Raw genomic sequence first — 16,516 nt, forward strand, 5'->3', positions numbered from 1 at the left:
AGAGACAAGCGAAGTACCAAACTCATCATTTCCCATCACTAAAGCTCCTGCTTTTGTAAACCAGTCTTTGTGTTTCATATTGGTCTTTGAATCCTTCTTGTGTTTCCAATCTTTCCTTTCATTTGTCTGTCTATTAATTAATAGCGTTGTTCTGTTGTTCTTCTAATTCAAAATAAAATAAAATGGAAAAGAAAAGACAAAGGAAAAATTCTTCTTCTTCCTCTTCTTCAAACCAGTTTGTGTGTTTACTATTTTCTTCTTGTGTTTCTTCTTGTGTCTTTTTCCACATATTCTTCCTCTGATTTTTCATTTCTCTTTCTATTAAAAGAGTTTTTAATTTGTTTTTTTTCCTTCTTTTGCAAAGAACAAATTTTAACCTCTATTAAATTATTGTTTTTCTACCCTCAAAACTACTGATTATTGTTATCATTATTCTTCTCCTTCTTGTTCAGAGAAAACAAAAAATACAAATAAAAAAAATTGTGTTCAAAACTTCCAGTATTACTTTGTATGTTTTTTGTCTTTATATTTAAATTTCTCATTTGATTTTTTTCTCTCTACCATCGTTGTTCTCACAGTTCCTTTTCTTACCCCAAAAAAAAAAAAAACAGGAAAGGCAAAACAAAAAAAGCTTTTATATGGAAGGCATTGCAGATTAAACGCATAGAATTCTCTGAGAGGTAAGAATTTGTGCCCCATGATGCTTATGAACTAAGTTTGCATCTTCTTTTTGTACACTCGCACATGTACGTATGCATGTATGTAATAAATATACTCCTCCGGTCCTTAATGTAAGACCCATTTAACTAATTTGATTAGATTAAGAAAGTTAGGTAAATTAGTTAATTATAAGAAAAGTGACACATTTTTCCTAAAACACCATGATCATCTTTCTTAATACCCCCTCTCCCTCTTCTACTTGATTATAGTTGAGGGAGTATTCATAGGGGTAATTTAGAGAAAATTAATAAATATGAGAAATGGGTCTTATATTTAGGACCAAAGCCAACTCAAAAATTGGGTCCTATATTAAGGACCGGAGGAGTATATATATATTTATATCTATGTGTGTATGTATGCGTCTATATATATTGTCTCTTTAACGTTCTACAACTCCTTTTTATTTCTTAGATCTTGGTTGGCTGGTTACACGGAGCACAGTTGAAAATTTCATTCATGTTTCCAGGTTAGTATATGCATAATTTTCATATTAAGAATCATTTGAAACATATTCTTGTTATTGATTTTTCCGTCATAAACAACACAACCGTTTTAAGCTGAGTCTCGCTGTGCTTACATGTTTTATTGTGAGGATTACAAATATATATATATATATATGTATAAGCATTAATTAGTAACATACTTATCTGGTCCTATTTATAGGACAAAGAGAGAGAAAAAATTTTGTTCTATTTATAGGACACTGAGAGAATTTTTTTTTTTGAATGGATGTACAATTTCACCTTTTATTTATTATTATGTTTACTTTATTTACATGAGGTATAATGTATATTAACTATGAATGAAGTTGAAAAGTTGTTGGAGTTTAAATGAGAGTTAATGAAGTTTAACGTTTTTTTTTGTTTGTGTGAAACATGTTAGAAATTATTTATAAATAGGACCAGAGAATTATTGTATTTGGGCTTTGACCTTCTAGATATTTTTATATTAAATCTCCTAAATCTTGGTTGGCTGCATAAAGCTTACTTGAAGATTTAAAATTTGGGTTGTCATTCTGGCCCCCAAAAGAAACCCTGAAAGAAAAGAAAAGAAAAGGAATAAAGAGAAGAAAATCATGAGATACCTATAGAACTTTTAGTCAAAATTACTCCTTCGGTCCTAAATGTAAGATCCTTATACTAGTGTATATAAGGGTCTTATATTTAAGACCAGAGGAGTACTATATGTCCCGGCCTTTGCGGAAAAGCTAGTAGACATTCTGCTGCGAGAAGTCATTTCACTCTAATTAAAAATGAGCTCATAGATTTTTGTTTATTTTTAAACGCTGAGAATGAATGCATCAAAATATATGACTTGGTTTGGGAAGTGGCTTTGTTGATTGGGGAGATAACTTTTCAACAGGGCATAGGTTATAACTTAATAACCTTAAGGGAGTACATCAGATGTAAACCTTAGAACATAACTAACTTTTCACATTATTTTTGTGATAAAAAACTTGAGGTTCTTTAAGTTTGGATAAATAATGCAACCTCAGAAACCAATAGATACTATCTTTGAAGGGATCAAGAGCCTGAAAAATTCGGCTATAGTATGCTCATTAGATATTCTAATTTCAGCAGCATTCTTATTTCAATTTCCACTGTCACTAATAAATGCTTGAACTTTAGCTTTTAAAGGACTTGAGTAAAGAGATATATCTTCGACCTGACGTGGCTATCTTCTCCAAGTTGGTTGAACTGGAGCTCTTTTCCATGGATGGTAGGGAACTATGCCATGGTTCTTATCCTGGTGATTTTTTTAAGCAACAAAAGGAGCTGCAGTTATCCAAATATGAAAAACTGGAAAGCACGTTATTTGATGGCAAGATGGAGCTTTATAATCTTAAGCGCATAGATTTATGTGGATGTTCAATGACAAGCCTTTTTCATCCCTCCACAGCACAAAGTCTAAAGCAATTAGAAGCATTGCAAATTAGAAGCTGTTTTGAGTTGAAATACATCGTAGCAGAGACCATGGATGATCATGATCCTAATCAAAAGAATCATGACTCAATGTTCCCCAAATTGAAAGATCTCTTACTCACAGTTTGTCCTGAATTAGAATTTGTAATGCCAATACGTTTTTGTAAAGACCTTCCGCTATTGGAACGTATGCATATTTATTATTGTCGGAAGCTAAAATACATATTTGGGCAACAATATCCGAAGGAGACAGATTTAAATTTGGACCAAAAGGGAAAAGGAAACATCCTTCAATTGCTAGAAGAAGTGTGCATTTGGGGAGCACCAAATTTCATCAACATATATGCAGAATATGAAGTACAAAAGTCTTCTCCAATTACAAAAGTGGAAGTTGGCACTAGCAGCTTATCAAAGAATCTTTTGCATTGTTTTTGGCCAAAATCAAATGCCTCACCAAACATCACCCTTCTGCTTCCATGACCACCAACTGAATCATAAACAGGTAATATATGATGCAAATTTCTTGCAAGTTATTTTTTTCAATTCATGAAAGAAGAACTCACATATTTGCATGGAATACAGGCATTAAAGGTGAACTATGTTGTGAATAGAGCTCATGGACTTTTTACACCACCATTATACCCATTCACAAGTTTAGAAGGATGGAGATATTTGGATTGTGTGGGTTAAAGTCACTGTTTACCCAATCATTGTCTCATCATTGAAATTGCTGGAATTATTGCAAGTCAAAAATTGCAATACATTAAAGCACATAGTAACAAATGAAGAGCGTGGTCATGATCATGTGAATGTTAACTATATCTTCCCCAACTTACGGGAGCTTTATGCCTCATACTGTAGCCATTTGGAATATATTCTCCCGGCTTTTTATTCAAAAATAACATGAGCTTTCAAAATCTTTCCATGGTAACAATCCAAGGATGCAAACGATTGAAATTCATCTTCTGTGCATCTTCCTTAAGATGGCTGCAAAAACTGAAAAGGTTAGAGGTATTAGATTGCAAGAGCTAGCGAGCATTATTGAGGATGAAGAGGATCAGAAAAATCCTATGCCTCCGCCTCAAGTATGTTTCCCAGAGCTATGTGGAATTATAGTGAAGCATTGCGAGAGTTTGAAATGCCTCTTCTCTAAATCAAGTGGTAAGCTTCCACGACTCTTGTATGTGAATATAGAAGATGTGCCTCAGCTTGGGCAAGTATTTGGATGGAAGCAAGAAGAGGGACAAAAGCCAGTCATGGGGGACGTTCTTCCAAAACTAGTTGCAATAAGACTAGTAAAAATGCTAACTCTTCGCGCTATCTGCCAAGAAACTGATTTTCAGAATGTGAAAATACGTCATGTGCGTGAATGTCCTAACATTTCTTCAACTTTAGCTAATGATAGCTATGATGCACGTAAGTATTCACATAGCTAATTCATTAAAACTGCAATAATTGTTTAAATTTGTTCTCATAATAATAGAAGTGTTCTATTTCGACAGTGCGTGGATTTTCAAGGCCATTTCAAATACACTCTCAAGATGAAGAAGAATACTATGCAGAAATTTCAAACTGGGCTTTTGAGGTTAGTATCAAACTTAATAAAATGGCCATCGGCTGAAAGAAGAAAAGCAAGGAGATGATAAACGATTATTTTTACACCAAGAGTAATGCCAAAGTGAAAAGGGTTCTAGTAGTAATGATTTTGCTTTTAGTCTATATGAGTCTGCAGGAGCCTTTGATCTTCTTCCAAAGGGTTAAAGAACATACCAGTGAATGTTCTGCCAAAGAAACATCAAACAAAATGCAACTTACGATTCCACCATTTGGTTTCTAATATAGTTGCACTATTGATATGTTATATTACTGGCTTTCATTCAGATTAATTTTTCTATTTCTATGCTCTCAGATCTCTTCTCCCAAAAAGCCTCAAATAGAAACTTCAGCTCCTCACAAGGAAGTCGAAGCCGGGAGCTCGCAATCAGACCCATCACTTGCTTTTGCCATTACTGATCCATCTGCAAAAGTAAGCCTTCATTTGATTGCATAAGTTTTGGGACATAATTTTATTCTTTAAGACTAGAATATACTAATGCCAGAATAGAGCAATTTGATAATCAAACAATACCCATATGTGTATTGAGTATACATTACTTTGCCTGTTCTTCTTCTACACGTCACAGCTAGAACATACAAAATTGGTTTCTTACTGAGGAGGTGAAATTAATGCTTCATTTCATTTGCTTTAGGTTCAAATTATGGTCAATCAAAGAGGGAGCTCTGTTGATAATGATCTTAATAGATTATTACAAATAATGAAGGGTGGCTTTGAGTTGGAAGTTAGCCAGCCTTGCATTTCCAAAATTGCTGCTTTTGAAGATGATAAAGTGGCTAAGGCCTTTGATGATTTAGAATCCTCATTGAAAATGGATCTCAATCAGATAGCTAACTCTAAAGAACATACTCATCGCCTTGAGAATGCACTCAACTTCTTGTCCACCTATTTTTGTAAAGATGGAACTTCCTCTCACAGCCTTATTATTGGCAAAATAGACTCTCTTCGAGAAGAAATCCTAAAATTTATCTCATCCTTCAAGCAAGCTAATGATAAGCTTGACAGATTCACCAAGCTTCCAAAAAAAGAGAAGTGGGTAGATGAAGAATATGCTCAAAAGATGGAGGCAGGTAATACTCTTGTGTCTGAAATCCGCAATACTGAGAATTGTATGATTGAACTGGAGGAACAGGTCTCTAGATTGCAGGCTGAATTGAAAAGCAACAAAGAAAAAGAATTAGAAGACTGTAAAATCAAACTGTCTTCTCTTCAAAAGCAAAAGAAGGAATGTGTTTTGGACATCATAAGGTTCATGGAAGAGTATGAGGTTGTGAAGAGAGACAAGTCCCATGTGGTGGATGGCCAAATAAAAGCAAGCCAAGAATTAAAAGAGTTGGAAAATCAATGGCCTTCTTGTTTGGCTGATTCGAGGAAAACTGCACTTTTGTTGGAAATCCTTCTTCAACAGTAGCTCTGATTGTTAGGCATTATTAATTCAATAGCCCAAAAATAGCATTAAAAATATAAATTTCTAGAGGGTAGCCAAATAATTTTTCAATGTATTGATCAGGTTGTCATATATGTTCTGGTGTGGTTTGCTATCATTATGGGTGATTTTCGCTTGCTTCAAAGTATGGGTCAGGTTAGAAATTCATGAAGACTCGTTTTTGTGTACCCTGATTTTGTTCAAAGTGAAACTAGAATTTGGACCTGGTTGATAACCATATTTTTGTGCATTAAATGATTCAGAGCATAGGAGGCTAACTCTGTATGATATCTTGTGCACATAAAGGAAAAAAAATGCAACTATGAAAAGTATGCAAAAGAGATGACTTTGAATGGAGAAAGAAAGTTTGGATATTAATATTTTCATTATTTACATTGATAAAAATCCTTGAGCAGAATTAATGGGAGATCAAACCATTAAGCAATGATCATTTGATAAGGGAAGCATCATACTCAAAATCGAATCATTAATTCATTATCCTCCGTTGGGTGGACATGCATAGGTATTGGCTTTTTAATTTCAATCTATCATAATCTTCAACGCCATGGGATTTGTGGTCTCATATAATGCTTAGTTTTCTTTCACACAAAATAGAGTAAATTGTTGAGCTTTATAAAAAGGGTTAATACAAATTCAAGTCCTCAAGTTTCAAATCTCAAATTTCTTTTCATTTAAAATATTGGTCCCTAAAATCTAATAAAAACTTAACAATTTACCCCTTGAGGGGCTAAAATCTATAGTTTGAAACTTGAAGAACTAAAATCAAAATGAGGACAAATTTAAGGGACTAAAGATTATATTAATCCTTATAAAAAAAGAAAACATATGTTTGTGTGGCTGCATACCGCTACTCATGATTGCTCTCAACAGTTCATTATCATACACACACATATTCAAGAACAGAATAGGCAAGTTTTTGCGATTTTAGCCTAAATAACTCCTAAATTTACAAGAGGTTCTCTGCCACCAATAGATTCTGTTCTGTTTCTGTCAATTTTGACCCTGAAGTCTTGAACCATTTCGCATCCACAAAACTCAAACGCTTCCCTTGTTGTTGCATATTGACTTTAATTTTGAGGAAGCTATTATTCTGTCAAGTTTACTTCTTGATTTGGAGCCAAGTGTCCTCTGCCACCAAGAGAACTAAACCATTCAAGCTTGGCAAAGAAATTTAGGCTTTGGGAGACTTACTAGTTACATTTAGCTTTGTTATAAATCATAACAAATGAGTAACAGAAAGAAATATTCGTGATATAGCTCTCACGATATTACTTTCACAATCTAACTATATATTTAAGGCTGTGTGCTACACTTTTAAATATCAATGGACAGCTTCGAGTATCATCAGCTAGCGTAAATCTAACAGCAATGTATGATTGTGCAGTTACATTTTGATTAAGAGTCTTATTAAAGAGAAGAAAGTTAAATATATAAAGCCATTGAATAAAAATGAGGTTGCCTAAAATGTTGTATCAGTCTGCAATGAATTTGAAATTTTGGTCAAAGAAACAAAAGAAAAGAGGAAGTTAACTTGATTTTTTTTTTTTACTGTTAAGTTGAAATCCTCTGGAATTCTAACCTTACGTATCACTGTACTTTGATCATGTAGGATAACTTTGAAAGCTCTTCCCCTTTGTCCCCTTCAATTTCCTCATACTTAAAAACAAGAAAATCAAAACATCATGTTACCAATAGAAACTATGATCTCATTTGAGGATGCTGAGTTCCAGGGGAGGCAAATATCAAGTGTTTGAATAATACTAATAATATTTTGCCAAAGACCCTTGGATCTAGTGCCTCACCGTATCAAACTTGTACTGTGTCTGAGTGTGTTTGTACGTTAATATAACGTGTGTTTCATTTGAATTTTTGACCCCTATAAAAATAAAATACTAATAATATTTTTGTATTTCTCAGCCTACTCGGTTTGATCCGAATCCGGCTTCTCTCCTTTACCTTTTTCCATCCGCTGCCCTCCTCTGCCTCAAACTAGACCCTCTTGGAGTAGAAATGGCGGGACGGCACCTCTTTTTTTTTTTAAATAAATATCTAACACCTAAAAATATTTTTCTAATACTACTTATTATCTTGAAATATTTTTTTAGTACTATCTATTCTAATATAATTTTTGGTCCAATAAAAAACCTAAAATATATTTTCTGTAACATCCAGTATCTGACTTCCAACACACTAAAGTATTTTCAGTAGCACTTAGTATCCTAAAATATTTTTTCAGTACCACCCAATATTTTAAAATAACTTTTGACCTAGTCAGAGCCTTAAAATATTTTTTTTTGTGACACCCAATATCTAACTCCAACATACTGAAGTATTTTTTTTAGTAGCACCCAATGTTTTAAATTAATTTTTAGTATGTCCAGTATGCTAAAATATTTTTTAAGTGCACTTAATTACTTGAAATAATTTTTGTTGGAATATTTTAGGTATTGAATGGACTAAAAATTTGTTCTAAATACTTGGTGCTACTGAGAAAATATTTTAATGTGTTAGAAGCTAGATATTGGGTGTTAAAAAAAATATTTTAGGGCTTTGACTAGACCAAAAATTATTTTAGTATACTGGGTGGCAATAGAAAACACTTCAATTTGCTGGAAGCTAGATACTGGGTGTTACAAAAAAAATATTTTAGGACTTGATTGGACCAAAAATTATATTAGAATAGAAAGTACTGAAAAATTATTTCAACATAATAAGTGGTACAAGAAAAATACTTCAAAGTGCTAGATATTTATTTTAATAAAAAAAAGTGCCACCCCACCATTTCTACACCAAAACAGTGTAGTTTGAGGCAGAGCAGGGTAGCGGATGGGAAGGGATAAAAGGGAGAAGCCGAGTGCGTTTGATCCTACTTGTAACTTCTAGCTATTTGTGCCTGTCCTATTAATTCTAAGTCCATAAATTATGAGAAATTTAATGAGGGAGCAATATTCAAAAACTGATATAGCAATCCATGTCTGAAAACATATAATAGTCCTCTACGATTTAAACCAGAGTTACAATTGAAATTATGAGAAATAACAGAGTTCGTGGGGAAAGAATAAGATTAGAATCATGGGTCCAATCCAATAAGATTAAGGAGAACATTATAAACATTTTTGGAAAGAATACACTAATATTTATTGGAATAATTACGTTACTCTTTAACATTGTACATGATATTGGCTCCAGTGAGCCTTGTCTCATGGATACATAGTTTAAACTCATGAGTGGCTTTTTTATTCCCTATTGAAAGCATTATTTCTCTATTACCAAAAAAAAAAAAGACATTATTTCTACTTTAAGAACTAATTTAAGAATCTTCCTAGACGAGTTTCTTGATCTTCATTATAGAAACGTTTTCAATTTTTTTTTCAAGCATTTCTTTTCATAAATATCTTGTGTTGGTTCCCCTTCATACTGAGTGCCTATTTGATTAAACGGTAAGGATTCAAATAAGTCCATTTGAATCTAAATAAGTGATCATAAAACATGTTTATCCTGTTTGACTAATTTTTCTAAAATCCTGATAAATCGTGATTTCACTCTTCCACCACACTTTTAGAATAAGTACCAAGGAGTAGCTTATGTGTTTGAAGAATTTCAATCAATTTTTATCACCTAAATTTTTTCCAATATATCATCCTATACTCTTATGAAAATCTGTCCCTAAGTGATTATATTTAATAATATTTATTAAATTTATGCCTTTTTGGTAATTATACATCTATAAATAATTTTAATAAATGAAAATTAAACATAATCACAATCCTCCCTTAAAGTTACTTTAAAAAAAAAAATCCAAACAAAAATTAGCAGGTCACTTATAAAATTCATGATAATATAAAATCATAGGTGTTTAGTTATAAAATCCAAACAAAAGCATTTTTTCACAAATCGAGATAAATTTCTTCATATATTTACTTCGAATACCGTAAAATTACTTTTAAAATCATGATTTTGTTTCTATCAAAACACTCCCTAAATGAGCAAAACAATTCAAGGCCCTTTGAATGGAACAGTTTCATGATAAGAATTTAATCATGAGGGAATGCATTTTTATTGTATTTTATCATGCTTGGGATCATAACCGTCTTAAAAAAAAAAATTCAAGAGCGTGAGATGAAAATGCTGTCTCTTGAAGAACAGAAAGAAGAAGAGTGTTTTTGAGACAATGTGGTTGATAAGAGAGTTTGAGGCAGCGAAGAAAGAAATGTCTCATATGGTCGGAAAAAATATAAAAGCAAAGCAGCAACTATAAAATATAGATGTTAAGTGTTCTTCTTGTCTATCCAGTCTGAAGAAAACCACACTTCTTGTCTATCTAATTTAAAGGTTTAAATTACTTTATACACATTATTTTAACTTAATTTTTTTAAAATAAAAATTATGTTTACTGTATTATATAATATTTGTGCAATTTTTTTTCTCGAATACATTTTTTTTAAGATGCTAGATGGAATGGCAAATGTGGTATACCATTGGTCACTAAGGCAAAATTGTTCAATATATTGATTTATACGGAAGTTTTACAAGCTTAATAGTCGTGTATACGCTCAAGTTTTGTAAGAGCTATGCAAAAGTTAGAGCTTATTTTTCATTCATGAAGTTCAGATATATTTCCCTAAGGATTATTTCACTCATAGTTGGTGAGTTCATAGAGGGATTCAAATGACAAGGTGAGGTACGAAGTAGAATAGGACAATAACCCAAGCAAGAACGCCTCAATAAAAGTAATTCATGTTTATGAATTGGAGCACAAAATTGAGACATTTTCTGCCATTGATCTCGTGATTTAGTAATGTAAATGCTAGGTGGGCAATTGTGAATTTAAGAAATGATATTTTTTTCGGTATTCATCTTCAATTTTTTATTTATTATTTTATTTAGTTTTGTTCAAAAAATATTAAATATAAATATTGAAAAGATAAATATTAAAATATCATTACTTATATTTGCTATGGCGGTATAGAGATCGCAACTAGCGAGAATAGAACTATTTTTGGGCAAGAATTTGATCATGTGAAAATCTATTTGTTTATTATTTCATCATGATTGGGGTCGAACCCTTCAACCAAAAATGCTAACCCTTAATCTGTTCTTTTTCCGGGGAAAAAAAAAAAAAAATTAAGCGCAATAGGCTTTTTCCTTTCATTTATTTGTCCGTCTATTAATAACTCATAGTGTTGTTTTGCTGTTCTTCAAATCGACTTATCTCTTAGTAGTCTTCCACTCAAGCTGATACTTTCACATGGCTTGTTGACGGCTTCAGTCTCAAAACACTGTTTACAAGAAATTTTCGGCTCAATAGCCAAAAAAACAAAAAACCTTTGGGATCAGTTGTATGCCACATAACCCATTAATTACTCATATGATTTTGTGCCAACTTTCTCATCATAAAGTCAGAGCCTAGGTCTGGGACTCCCCCAAGTCTCGCCTTAAATTATTCGTACTGGAGGTCCTCCATTCCAATTCCCACATTTCAAGTTCAAATTTTAAATTACTTATTTATTATTTATTTTATAAATAAATATTCTATATACTTTCTATTTTATCCTTTTGATTAATAGTAGAAAAAATAATTTATTTTCAATCTGATTTTTAAAAAAGTCAGATTGTAAAAAAATTAGATTCGATAGTCATGTTTGGATTCATTTTTATAAAAATTAGTTTGTAAAGTAGAAAAATTATTTGTATTATAATTGAATAAGTAAGTTTAGTTTATAGATTGACCAAGATAAGTATGATTTTTATTGAATAATAAAAAATGATTAAAAATATGAATTTACAAAATATAATAACTTTAAGTTATTATAATAAGAAGAAATATATTTAATAAATATTTATTATATAATTAAGTGGATGATATACTATGCGTAATTTATGTAAACATAAAATAAAAAATAATAAAGTAGTAAAATGAATTTTATTAAATAATATTATCTCTAATTCTTAATATAAAAATTAGTTGGAACGTCAATTTGTTCATAAATATAATATCTTAATTCACTTTATTTCTAATATTTATACACTTTGCCTCTAAGTAATCCTTATGCTACAGTGATTACACATGTTAATGAGTTTTCATTAAAAGGTAACTTTCAATGCGCATGATTTATGGAAGTATTTTATTAAAAATAATATCTGTTTATTAGATATAATTAATTAAATTAGTTTTTAATATTTATAAATTAGTTATATTTTATATTAGGAAGAATATAAGTGTAAGTTTGAATATAAGTAAGATAGTGTAATGTGATTTATGATAAATTCTTTTAAAGGAGTGGGATCCAACTTCTTTTTTATCTTTGTTATGAATATTATAACATGTGGATATCCATCTCTTCCTCTTCCTCTCAACTTCATCATCAACTCCCACTACTTCCACCAAGCATTAATCTTCCACTACTCCATTATCTTTCCATTGTGCCTTTAATCTTGTAATTCCTCCTACTCATATTCATGTGGTTTATTATCCATTATCTATCATTTAAGTACCAATGTAACTTATGTGTAAGACTATGCCTATAAATAAGACATGCTATTGTATTGTGATGTAAGTGAAGAAATATAAAAGTTCTTTCATTCTCTTGTCTTTATCTTTCTCTATTCTACTTTTGTGGTTTCATTTTGGATTCATTTCATAACATGTTATCAGCATGATGCTCTACTATCTGAGCTCATGGCTTCCAGATGATAGACGTGAATGTTTTGTTCATTGAATGAAGATAGTTTGATCCTAACAGTTTGGTAAAATTTCTCCAATTTATTTAGAGGAAATAGTGGTTTTGTATATTAATCTTATTGATTCATTAGATTTTATTTATCGTATTGAGATATGAATATTTTTATTTTTATTTTTTACTTTTCTCATATTTTCATGATTCTACTATCCTTATACTCATTGATTTGTTATGAGGTTTATTTTCATCATATCATCTCTGATATTAGTTAATTGTTATCTTAGAAAGAAAATATTAAACATATAAATGAATGGCTAATAGATATTGTATTCTTGATTTTGTGATTAGATGGCTAGAAGCCACATCACGTTTTGATGATTATATGATAAAAGACCATCTTGTGGTAGTAACAAATGGCATGACAAGATCGTCACAATTTGATAATCTATATCAAAGTCCTGAAGATTGATGGATTAAAAAGATTAAATAATGCAAAAGAACTTTGTAGTTTTGAAAATTTTGTTATGGCCTTGAAGACTAATATTTGAGAAAAATGATGGTGTGCTACTGAAAGCAAGAAATATATCTATAAGAGTGATAAAGAGTATATCACATTGTATCAGTGGAATTGATAACTAAAAAGACAATAATCTTGGGACTTGACTATTAAATCATAATAGCAGAACTAGTAATAGCCCTATGATCAATATGATAAAATTATGAACAACTGTTATAATATGACCAGAAGTCATATAGACAAATATGTATCAATTCAGTGAAAAGCAAATGTTAAAGAAATTTATTATTGGTAATGAAACATGATACAATAAACCAGAAGTTTATTGATACAATTAGATTTATTGTTGGCATGACTTGTTTGATCATCTTAAACTATATGATGCCACAAATTATTGAAGATTATGTATTGATATCTATTGAAGAACCAGAAGATTCTTCTGAATAGCCAACATTTTTAAGAATTCGTGTGTGCTGCTTGTTCTCAAAGAAAATTGATTATAAAATATTACTAGTTATACTTTGTTTTCGAATGGATCACTAAATTTCTAGAAATATATAAGGGCCCATTTAGAAGCACATAAGCCATACAAGTATTTAATATTTGATAGATGCATCTATATAAAATGGTAAGAAGTGTGATTGACATTAATTTGCAACCTGAAGTTTGCCAGATTATTTAGATAAATATTTCCAGACTATGTGATTCCCAAAACTTGATTTTAAAGATGCTAGTGAATTTATATATCAGGCTTTTAATGTTGAAAAGCTTGCTTAACAAATTGATCTAGCAAAATCATTTGTTAATACCTCTGTGAATAGCTTAATCAATATTTATGATAACAAATTTTTTCATTTTAGTGTTGGCATATTTGATTTAATATATTGCAGCACTTATAGGCAACAAAATTCTCCTAATAAAATTGGTTTTTGGTCAGGAGCCAAATATTTTTCATCTAAAAAAAATTGAATATGCAATATTTATTCTTATCAATCCACCACAATACACATAGATAGATATTAAAAGAAAGTTGGGATATATGTTGGGTAAGAACTTCCTTCTTCTTTTTTGCTTCTCTAAATAGAACCAAACAATGTTTCAAAAAGAAGCAAATAGATTTAGGTGATTGTTATTTGATAAAGTTTTCCTAATATGAGCGGGGAAAATTGAGTAGCTGGAAAAGAGAATGCATAGAATGCATTATTACTATCAAATACAGATCCTCATATATATCAGTATAGACCAGAAGTTCATCGAAATTGCATTCATGAAATGCTACAAATATTTTACTGACCTGAATGAAAATTTTTAAATCTCTTCTTTCAGCTGAAAATGCTCCAATTATTATAAATAAAAATAAGACATGCCAGAAACATGAGAAGTTAATCAATTCCAATATAAATATCTTGAATAAAGAGGTATTGAGGAGGCATGTACTCTAGAAGAGTGTCAAGACATAATTAATTGGAAAACCCCAGAAGAGGTTCAGGTACCTGAAAAGAAAGAAAGAGATCTCAACAAGTTATGTCACAAAAGAAAAAATTGAACTGAAAAGGTAAAGTTGTCGACAATGATTTTCATAAGAATATCACGTGATAAAAAGAAGATCTTACATATAGATCTATCATGCAAAGTAGAGATAAATTTGGCCAAGAAGAAAAGTAAAAAAGAAAAGACAGGATGGAAATATTGTTTCGATATGTGAAAATAAGCCTGCAGTCCGAATACATGAAATATAAAATTTCTATAGAATATATAGATATTTATGTGAAAATAAAGATTTTCAAAAATGATTATGATGAGACATATTACTTTGTGGTAAATATAATTTTGCAGATCTGAATAGTTGGATATAATTTTGCATATATGAATAGTTTGGTAGTTATAAAATGCGTTTGTTAGATATTATTATGATCCATGCATGAGGATCATTAAATAGTGAAATTTATATGATAATTCTTGAAGGATCCAAAATATGCCAAGAGCATATATAAGAAAATTTTCCAATATATAAAATATTATGAATAACAAAAAAATTTCAGAATGTATGATTCATTTTATAGTTCTGGATCAAAATATATGAAATTTCCTGAAGGATATCAAAATAATTTCAGTATGTATGATCCATTTTATAGTTCTAGATCAAAATATATGGAATTTCCTGAAGGATTTCACTTGCCAGAAGTATATAATTCAGGTTCTTGAGAACAATACTTAATTAAGCTAATCTATAAGAATTGAAGCGATCAGGGCATATGTGATATAATCGACTAAGTAAATATCGGTCGAAGAAATGATATAAAAATGATCCAATTTGCCCATGCATTTTTATGAAAAAAAATCTGAAAATGAGTTTGCTATAATTGTTGTTTATGTTGATGATATAAATATTATTGGAACTCCTGAAGAGCTTACAAAAGCTATGGATTGCTTAAAGAAAGAATTTGACATGAAGGACTTGGGAAGAACAAAGTTTTGCTTCGGATTGAAAATTGAATACTTGAGAAATGAAGATTTTGGTGTATCAAATAATTGATACAAGAAACGCCTCAAAGTGTTTTTTATATGGATAAATCACATCTATTATATACTTTGATGGTTGTGAGATTTGTGGAGGTAAATAAAGAACCTTATATATTTTGAAAAGGTGATGAAAAACTACTTGGTCCAGAAGTACCATATCATATCTTATCAGTCATGCATGATGTCACATATCATTTGCTGTTAACTTATTGGTAAGATATAGTTCTTCACCAAAGACATTGGAATAGAATTCTAGATTCTTTTCTGATTCACATGCTAGTAATTCCAAATGGAGTATTTATCTCACAATATTCAAAAGATGGGGAAATATATATCTAGTAAATCCGTTCCAATGAAAATCTGGCAGATTTGTTCACCAAGTCACTTCCTTGTATGATATTTGAAAAGTTTGTTCATAATATCGGATGTCACAGACTCAAGGATATCAATTGATGTTATCAAGAGGGGGAGTTAATACATGTTGTACTCTTTTTTCCTTGTCTATGGTTTTTTCCTACTGGGTTTTTCTAGCAAGGTTTTTAACGAGGCAGTATCGAATAGTGTATCAATGAATGTGTACTCTTTTTCTTCTACTAGGTTTTTATCCCACAGGGTTTTTTCTAGTTGAAATTTTTTAATGAGGCACATATCTTATATAATGGACATCCAAGGGAAATGTTATGAATATTATAACATGTGGATGTCTATCTCCTCCTCTTCCGCTTAACTTCATCATCAACTCCTACTACTTCCACTAAGTATTAATCTTCCACTACTCTATTATCTTTCCACTGTGCCTTTAATCTTGTAACTCCCTCTACTCATATTCATGTGGTTTATTGTTCACTATTTATCATTTAAGTACCAATGTAACTTATTTGTAAGACTATGCCTATAAATAAGGTATGCCATTGTATTGTGATGCAAGTGAAGAAATTATAAAAGTTCTCTCATTCTATTGTCTTCGTTTTTCTCTATTCTATTTTTGTGATTTCATTTTAGATTCATTTCATAACAATCTTTTTTTTTCTTTCTATTTTTTAAAAGTGATAAGCTCTAAATTTTTACTAATAATTTATAGTCACCTTTCAC

Source organism: Neltuma alba, unplaced genomic scaffold (assembly GCF_004799145.2).
Source record: "Neltuma alba isolate B1F8T4 unplaced genomic scaffold, ASM479914v2 tig00005167_pilon, whole genome shotgun sequence".
Taxonomy (NCBI): domain Eukaryota; kingdom Viridiplantae; phylum Streptophyta; class Magnoliopsida; order Fabales; family Fabaceae; genus Neltuma; species Neltuma alba.